The 10,348-nt window shown below is 36.4% G+C and overlaps 1 long non-coding RNA gene across 5 annotated transcripts in view; it reads right to left on the bottom strand.

The window, feature by feature from the left end:
- LOC133253735 (uncharacterized) overlaps positions 1–10,348 on the bottom strand; it is a 460,793-nt gene that overhangs the window by 50,840 nt on the left and 399,605 nt on the right. The gene's annotated exons all lie outside the window — the stretch shown is intronic.

Below are 10,348 nucleotides of genomic sequence, written 5' to 3' on the forward strand. Positions count from 1 at the left end.
GTCTATCTAAAATTCAAATTTAACTGGGTATTCTATATTTTTACTTGCCAAATCTAACAGTCCTATACCTAAACTCCATGCTATGTATTACAAGTGTTCGACTCTATGCAACCCCATGGACTGTAGCCTGCTAAGCTTCTCTGTCCATGAAATTCTCCAGGCAAGAATACTAGAGTGGGTAGCCATTCCCTTCTCCAGGAGATATTCCTGACCCAGGGATCCTGAAACTATCTAAAGAAAGAAAGAAAGAAAGTCTACCTTCCCTGTACCCCAACAATCATCCACCTAATCTGAAAACACCAACTGAAGGCATAGAGCTTTCAAAGCTATCAGTTAAACAGCATTTGCAAATTGTCAAGGTCAGTGTATCAGCTCCTGAAATCCATCACGAATGGAAAAATAGGTGCTTAGGGCCAAGTAGATAAAGATGCTATTTCCTGGAGAGTATTTAAGAACTCATCCAGGACCCAGCAGGGCGATGTGGACTTTCTGTAGGTTTGTAGGACGTAAGCAGAGCAACAGTTAGTGGCTATCAGACCCTACAGGCATGACGCCACTGAACTTTAGATGCAATGCTGCTTCCTCCCTGGAAGTTTTCCTGCTTTGGGAACTCATTCAATACTCTGATATAGCACCGTATCCAGCCTGGGGGAAAAAGCCATGTTTAAAACCTCACAAATCTGAACTTAGTTTAAAACCCTCTTATTATCTAAAATCAAATGTGGTTGTAATGAAGTTACTGAATATGCTTTTACTGGACTAGCATGACAAACTGAACTTAGTTTTTTACAGATGAACCAAATATTGACTTAATCATGAAACATAGGGAGCCACCCAAATTTCAGTGAGAAATGTTTAATACAAATTAATCTTATCACACAGGCAAAGTGGGATACCCTCGCTGATAATGAGATGATCAGCTTTATATGAAAATAAAACTGTTGGAAAGTAATTATAGAACTGACTTAGCTTCTTATGGCAACACCTGTCCAAGATAATCACCAAGATTGTGTGTGTGTGTGTGTGTGTGTGCGCGCGCGCGTGTGTTCAGTCATGTACAACTCTGCGATTTCATGAAAAGTATTCTGCCAGGCTCCTTGGTCCATGGGATTTCATAGACAAGAATATAGGGGAGGGTTGCCATTTCCTTCTTCATGGGATCTTCCTGACTCAAGGATCTCTTGTGTCTCCTGTATCAGCAGGCAGATTCTTTTACCACTGAGCCACTTGGGAAACATAACCAAGATTAGCAAACTATTAATATATTAATTGCACTGCAGCTAATACTTTCCAGTTTCTTATGAAGTAAAGTCTACATTTCTGTAGCTGTTCTCATTAATTTAATTAATCAATAATTCATTCAGTTATCTATTAAATGTAGCATTCTTACTTTTAGCACTTGGCTGGAGCTTCCCTGGTGGCTCAGACGGGTAAAAGCATCTGCTTACAATGCGGGAGACACGGGTTTGATCCCTGGGTCGGGAAGATCCCCTGGAGAAGGAAGTGGCAACCCACTCCAGTATTCTTGCCTAGAAAATTCTATGGATGGAGGAACCTCGTAGGCTACAGTCCATGGGGTCGCAGAGTCAGACACAACTGAGCGACTTCACTTTCACTTTCACGTCAGATCTGAGAAGGGAACTCTTGAGCGGTAATGCAGACACAATACAAGAGAGAGAAGGAAAGAGAGAGAAGGAGTGAGAGAAAGAAAGACACAGAGAGACAGACAGAAAGAGAGAGAGACAAAGAGATAGTGGCAAGGAGAGGTATTGAGAGAGACGTCTTCTCCTTGGGAAGGATTAGCTTAAGAAGACTTTGCTACTTCTCCTTCCCTGGAATTCCATTTACAAAAATTCCTCTGTGCATGTGTGTTAGTCACTCAATTGTGTCTGACTCTTTGCGACCCCATGGACTGTAGCCCACCAGGCTCCTCTGTCCATGGAATTCTCCAGGAAAGAATACAGGAGTGTATAACTCTTCCCTTCTCCAGGGGATCTACCCGACTCAGGGATTGAACCCAGGTCTCCCACATTGCAGGCAGATTCTTTACCATCTGAGCCACCAAGGAAACCCTAAATTTCCTATAGGTAAGTTTAAATGGTTAATTTTCTATCTGTGGGAATGCTGCTGTTTTTGTTTGTTTGTCTGTTTTTTTCCATATTACATACTTTTAGTTTCTCAAGAGTCCGGAGAGGTACTATAGGATGGGATTGTTAGCCCTATTTTACAGATGGAAAAACTAAGGCACTTACGCAACTTATCACAGTAGTGACAAACTGCTTGTATTGGAAGTAAGAAGACAAAAAGATAACTTCAGACGTAGGAAGAGGGATTATTTCCTTTCTCAGAGGATAAGGTGAGGCTTCTTGTCTACAATGATCTGCCAGTGAGAGAACTATCTGAAATGCAATTTTTTAAAATCAGCAGAGCCATGATTAAATCAGCAAAGCCACGATACTCAGGAATCAAGGGGCTGGGCCCAGAGAAAATCACTCCTCTCAATGTGGCTGACTTTACAAAGATAAACCCCACAGCATTGAATCTGTGGGATGTTTAATCAGTAAACTACTCTGCATTATTTAATATGTATAATGATGACCATAATAATTATATATCTTTTAATTCCTATTATCTATTAGGCACCACGCCTGCTACATGCCATATACGTAAAGTCTTTTCATCTTCACAAAATCCTTGCAGTGCCAGTATCATAATTTTTACTTTACAGATGAAGGTCGTGCAGTACTGATGAAAAGATCAGCTTTTGAAGTGGTGCCTGACTCAGACTTGTTATAAATCCAGGAGTGCCAGACTCCAGGATTGGAGTTCAAGCTCCTTATTCTGGAAAATGGGGAACAGTCAAAAACCATGCTCTAGGTTTACTATGCAATGAAAGCCCAAGCTAGTCTGGAGAAGGGGTGATCTTTCTGAGGCCACTGAAATCCTATCACAAAATGGATGCCTTCTGGAATAGGTGATGATGCAGATGGAAAATCTGAATAACACTGAAGATTTTTTCAAACTACACCCACCTCCTGCCCCACTTGCCCATCCCCCTGCAGGTCTTTAAGCAATAGAGTTGAGAAAACACTGTTCTAAAAGATCTTAAAACTCAGAGCAAGGCAAGGTTAAATAAAGTGTCAAGCTAATAATATTAGAAAAGCAAGAAAGAAAAAGGAGGTTTCTCTGAGTTACCAGATGATGTAAGAAACAATGGTGTTGTTGTTGTTGCTGTGAAAGTCACTCAATTTTGTCTGACTCTTTGAGACCCCATGGACTGTAGCCTGCCAGGCTCCTCTGTTCATGGAATTCTCCAGACAAGAATACTGGAGTGGGTTTGCCATTCCTTCTCCCGGGGATCTTCCTGACCCAGGGATCAAGCCTGGGTCTCCTGCATTGCATCAGATTCTTTATCATCTGAACAACTGTAGCTATTTCCCAAATATCAGTAAATTATTCTCAAGTAGCTGTTGAGTAAGGTTTATTGTACTCCAATGTGTTGAAGGCTTTAAAACAGAAGTAATTATTCATGGAATAGAAAGATACCACCCATGTTTCTCTTTACCATTAGATCAACTTTTTAGCACACTGAGTTGATAAATTCTCAGTTAGAGGTCAATTTATTGTTTTAACGTAGGTGTGGCAACCTTATACTATTCTGTATTTTACAAAATCAGAAGTGGAAAAGAGCCATTGAACTTTTGTTGTGTGGGTCTCTAGACTGAAAGAAACACTGGTCCAGGAAGTCTCTAGAAACACAAAAGAGGGCTGGTCAGGTCAAATAGTGAAGCTGCATTTACACTTTAAGGGGAGTAGAGCAAATCTTACTTTCAAACGCTTACTGTGGGTACTAACCACTTCTGAGGTGCTAAGCTTCAGTCACTGGAGACATATAACAAAGTAGTTCCAATTAACTTCTCTGGTGCAAGACGCATTTCTTCCAGTCCTAGGATTTACCATTTATGTGATTGTAGGAAACTATATAAACCTGACTGTGGTTTTCTCACTTTTAAAAGAGGATTGATACTATTAGAGTAAAATTTCTATTTTTTCCCCATATTTTCACGTGAGATAAGTCTTTTTATTGAGTACAGGACTGGCAATGGTCTATTCAGTTTTTATAAATTGTACTCATAATATACTGCTTCAGCGGACTCGACCCATTCAAAAGCAAGAATACATAAAGGCACTGATACAGGAAACAGAGATGGTTCAAATCTGTATTTTTATAAGCTTTTGTAATAATTTACAGTTGAAAGTTCAAATTTAATATGACAGGGATTTCAGCTATTCAATTTTATTAAATCTTTCTAAGAAATTAAGCTATTCTCTTTATCAACCATGTTCCATAGGTTTAGCTAATTAAATTATGCATTATTATTAATTAAATTACATATAAATTACATATTGCACAAAGTTGAACTAAAGTTTTAACCTTAATTATGTAAATAAACTTTATAATTTGAAATATATATGTGGATGGATAGATTTATAATATTTGTAAGAGAAAGCTTACAATTCTAGCAGAATGTACTAATTAATTAACTTCTGGCACCTTAAAAAGTATTAAACAAATAACCAAAGTTATTCTTAACTTTTTCAGGAAGCCATGGAGTCCCATGATAATCTGACAAGAACTAGGACTTTTTCTTCGGTAAAATAAACACATCCGCATACCTCTAAAGAATTATAAATATTTTCAAAAGGCACAGAGACTCAACAAGTTTATTCTATGGCTCCTTATGGATTTCTGGTTCTTAAATCAACAATACTTTTTTTTTTGGCCAGTGTGAGACTTAATGTATTTCCTTTCTAATTAGATTTGTATTGATCAAATGCTTCAGGAAAAAAAGCTGCAAACCTCTGTAGTTTCTAATTTTTTGACTTCTTTTTTTTAAATAAAGTTTTAAAATTCCATCGAACTAAATCTATACTCAAAGAGGATCAAAATAAACAAACAAATTAAAAACAAAAATGAACTTCTACCACTTCACATTTCCCTAGCCATTCTTCCCCTAAATCTTAATTCAACTACAGAGAAAATACCCATAGCCATTCACCACTTTACAGAGTATCTGACAGTTTGAACAAATGTCACCAGCGTGCTAAAAGCAGTAAAGTACTTTCTAAAACTGTACTGTCCAATAGCTATATGTGGCTACTAGCTACTAGCCACATATAGCTATTTCAATGTTAACTGACATTAACTAAATTTAAAGTTCAATTCTGGAGTCACAGTAGGCGCATATGCCTAGTGGTTACTGTTTTGGACAGTTTAGGAAGCATTTTCATCATCTCAGAAACTTATAGAACACCAAAGTATTTCTGTTCCCACCCGTGCTGTGAGTGTTTCTTGGTAGTCACTTATGTTTATTGCCAAATCAGTTTATACCAGTTGGCTTAATATAAAATTGTGTAATTTAATTAAATATTATATAAATCAATTTAAATATGAGTGTAAAAGAATGGGAGGTGTTCTAAACCTGAAAATTTTGGAAAGACAAAATTCAGTCACTTTAAAAAAATACTATAGCATTAAATGGAGGTAAGACATTAGAAATAAAACCATAGAGAAAAATAAGAATTTGCTCTCTAATTTCTTTGTATTGGATTTCCAGTTAAAGCCATTTATAAAGCAATCAAAATTAGAACTCAAGGATGAATTATGGGATTTACAGAAAGAAAAGATGACTAAAACTAAGATCTATTATCAGCAACCTAAACTCAGAAATAGTTCTTGGCTAACTTAAAAACATTGTCTGGACTTCCCTGATGGTCCACTGGTTAAGAATCCCCCTGCCAATTCAGGGGACATAGGTTTGATCCCGATACATGGGATCCAGAAAAATACCACATGCCACAGGGTAACTAAGGCTCTGTGCTGCACGCACTGAGCCCATGCACAACAGCTACTGAAGCCAACACACGCTAGAACCCATGCTCTGCAACAACAGAAGACACTGCGATGAGAAGCCCACAGCCAGAGAGCAGCCCTCACTTGCCGCAACTAGAGAAAGCCTGTGAGCAGCAACAAAGAGCCTGCACAGTAAAAAAACAAAACACAAAACCAGCAAATAAGTGCATTATCAAATTTTAAAATTTAAACAGAATATGTATTTATGCATGTATTTAAGAACTGTTTCTTTAAAAGGCTTTGTGAATTTACTCATCAACTACTGATCCCAACTATATTAAACAGATATAGCAAAATTGCAAACACATGCCTTCTTTATTACTATAAACTCAGCATTTTCATAACTGATTGTGTCATTCCTATTTGCCAAATTTAAGTTTATTAGATTAAATCATATTGAAAAATTTATGAACAGGGACGTGACCTAATTTCAGATTTATGAATAATTTGTCTTTTAATTATAACACAAAATATAACTAACAGCAATATTATTACTTCACTCTTAAAGTCTACCCAGTAGCCTGAGTTTCTAAGACTTTATACGGTGACAAGAACACTCAACTTTAACTTTGTTCACTCTATTTAACCTTTTGATTTTTTTTCTGACTTAAGATTTCTATCTCTCCATCAATCTATAATATTAATTACTTGAGAAATAAAAAAGAACCTCAATGTTTTGAACATCAAGATTTAGATGCAAATGAAAATCCACACACTAGGACTACTACAATTTCTACTACTGCATTTTGTTCATTAAAATAGCATCAAAATAATCAGTAGCTTCTGCTTGACCAATGACTATTTTTCATTAGTCAATTATATTCAAAGAAATATTTAGACTGTCATGAATCATACATGTCTATTTGAAGTAACAGTATAAGCATGTAAGTGTGCACTAATGTACCATTTTTATACACCTTATACTTGACCTGAAAGTACCAAAGATGCTCTAAATTATCTAGTTCAACCATAAGAAAAGATGTGGTTAAATTCATAAAAAAAACAAACAAAACAGATTTATTGCAATTTTGGTTTACTGTTTGATGCCTTCATTCCAAAGATGGAGAACTGATTACCTCTGGGGGCCAAATTTAGATTGATGGATTAAAATCACATTGGAATATCTGGAAAGCAAGCATGACTTCTTTAGTCTACCACAGTGCCCAGTTTCTTCCTCTTGTCTTTAAGTCTGGCTTATTACACAGCCAAGACCCTGAAGTTATTTAAATTCATGACCCCTCGTAAGGTGTTTTACATAATGATATATTGCATATAACGTAAGGGCATAGGTAATTTAGTTCTGAAGCTGGACTTAGTTATGGCTACCATTTCATATTAACTTCCATTCTCCTAAGCAACACAATGCTAAGAGGTTAACCAGTTCATGTGTGCATGTGTATGTGTGTGTGTGTGTGTGTGTGTGTGCATGCTCAGAGTTCTTCCCTTTTCATTTAAGATATACCACCAACTGCTAGGCCATACTCCTCTTCCTGGAGAATAATTCGCCAAGAAGGAGAAATATCACTGCAGAACTGGAGAGTAATATCCTCTCTATGCTTAGAAGAATAAGAATGCTCTGGTACTTGAAAAGAAACAATCAAATGGATACAGAATTTATTTTAAATAATATTAATTATATACCTATCATATTTGAATCTGAAGATAGTTCTACTCATGGTCTTTCAGAAATAAAGCCTTATTTAATTTCAATAAGTTAATCAAAATTAATTATCCAAAAATTGCTACTCAAGAGATACATTGCTTCTCAAGAACATGAGATACATTTTCTTGGATGGGTCACTAATCTGGATAGAAATATGGGCTATGTCTGTAACTAGAGGATGGACCCTTTTCAAAATTATTAAAGATTCTGGGCTCCATTTTGGTCACTTGGAAAGTAAGCCAGTTGATTTCTAAGGTTCTTACTATCTACAAATCTAGATTTTACTTTTAATTTCCATCAAGTACTCCTTAAGTGTCAACTAAAAGTAAAAGTTTACATGAAATATATGGCTTAAAGTCTAACTTTATCACTTACTACTTAAACATATAAAAAGTAAGGGGAAATACAAGGCTGAATATGATTGGCATAAATAAAGTGCTCCAATAGTTCAGAGTGAAAAGAGGATTTAAGAGGAAAGAAACAGATACAAGGAAGAAACATTGCTAGTTTATTTAACTCACACATTCCACATAGCTTAGAGTGAGAAATGTTAATAGACATTTCTCCAAAGAAGACAGCCAAGAGGCACATGAGAAGATGCTCAATATCACTAATTATTAGAGAAATGCAAACCAAAACCACAATGAGATATCACTTCATACTAGTCAGAATGGCCATCATCAAAAAATCTACAAAAAATAAATGTTGGACAGAGTTTGGAGAAAAGTGAATCCTCCTACACGACTGGTGGGAATGTAAATTGGTATAGCCGATATGGAGACTGTACGGGTTTCCTTAAAAAATAAAAATAGAGCTACCATATGATAACAGCAATCCCACTTCTGGGCATATGCCCTGACAGAAACATGGTTCAAAGGATGCTTGCACCCCAACTTTCACTGCAACACCGTTTACAACAGCCAAGACCAGGAAGCAACATAAATGTCCATCAACAGATGGATGGATGAAGAAGATGTGGTACCTCAATAGAATGTTACTCAGCCATAAAAAGAGTGAAATAATACCATTTCCAGCAACATGGATGGATCTGGAAAGTGTCATACTAAATGTAGTAAATCAGACAAAGTAAAATATCATATGATCTTGCCCATATGTGGAATCTAAAAAAATGAAACAAATAAACTTATTTACAAAACAGAAACAGAGCCACAGAGAATGATCTTATGGTTACCAGAGGGGAAGGATGACAGGGGAGGGATAGATTGGGAGTTTGGGATTGACAGGCACGCACCACTCTACTAAAAAATAAGTAACTAACAAAGATCTACTGTATAGCACAGGACTTCTGCTCAACGTTCTCTAATAACCTAAATGGGAAAAAGAATTTGAAAAAGCATAGATACGTGTATATGTATAACAGAATCTCTGTGCTGTACACTAAAACAGCATTGTTAATCAACTATGTGCCCAAGTAAAAACAGAACAAATGGAGGAACACACAAGCCAACGCCAACTTAAAAATTAGGAACCGCCATCAAATAGATTCATAAAAGTTAAAAGTGATAACCTTAATTTCTCTTAAATTCTAAACAAACATTTTGAAGAAGTCCACTTAAATATAAAATTACTTCACAGTATCACATCACGTTTTTATTTCATTAAAAGTTCTATTTATTCACCAAAGAGGTCTACAATTCATCCTATAACCTGAGCACTATGGTAAGAGTTGTTAGATTTGAAAGACATGTTACTGTACTCAAGGGGCTTAGATGTATCATAAATAATAGAAATCAGTCAATTTCATAAATAACCTTCAATGGCATATGATAGGCTTAGTCCAGATAGATTATTAATCACGACAATGTTAAAAACAAACAAAAAAATCCTCATCCCATAATGATATACTCTGGAGTCTGGAAATACATTGAACAACACAGGGCTTTACTGCTGAAGCATAGTTTATTTTAAGATGTGTATAATTTCGATTGCCCATAAGTGATTTTAAAGTTTAACTCAACGCAACAGCTTAAAAAAATATGTACATTGCAGGAGGTAACAAAGCAGTCACAGTGCCCTGGAAGACTTGGATATACTACTAAAGGAAGTTAGAGAAAAAGCCTGTGGGGAAAAAAGGCTGCAGTGGCTACGGGAATTTATAAACTGAGAAATTCCCTTTTAGAGAAAGAATAAAAGCTTTGTGGATGAAGAAGTGATACATGTGGATCTTAAAGAACATGATGGCAATTAGTAGCAGGTTTGCTTGAAAGTAGTAGTGGGTGATAGGAATTGGTAAGCAAGTGAGAAATAAATGTTCTCTTGCTTATGTCAGAATCTTCATTTAATGATTTTCATGGGTGTTTCCTATGGGTCTTTTAGGGAGCTGGTGTGGGTACAGGTCAAGATCAGTGACCTCAAGAGTGACTCCTATAATCTGAGAAGAAAAACTAGAAATGCTCAGGGTGTCAGAAGCCTGAATCACATCATCTGGGGAATCACCTAAGCTCATGAGTCAGCATTTGGTAATAGGCAAAAGAGAAACAAAATGAGTATTTACAGAAAGTGACTCACTTATTTTAATAACAGTTCATGAACTGCTGGATCATGTTCAAGAAGATCCAGTCCAATTGCCAAGAGATTTATCTGATTCTCTCATAGTTACTTTGGCCGATTTAGTTCATCATATTATGAGCTAAATTAGACTTCTCTGGTAAGTTTCAGTCAATTGCTTTGCAGATGGTTTTCCTTTCCTTTCCTTCTTTCTTCTCTTCCTTTCTCGCTCTCCCCTTCTTTCTTTCCTCTCACTCCTTCCT

This window comes from Bos javanicus, chromosome 1 (assembly GCF_032452875.1).
Source record: "Bos javanicus breed banteng chromosome 1, ARS-OSU_banteng_1.0, whole genome shotgun sequence".
Lineage (NCBI taxonomy): Eukaryota > Metazoa > Chordata > Mammalia > Artiodactyla > Bovidae > Bos > Bos javanicus.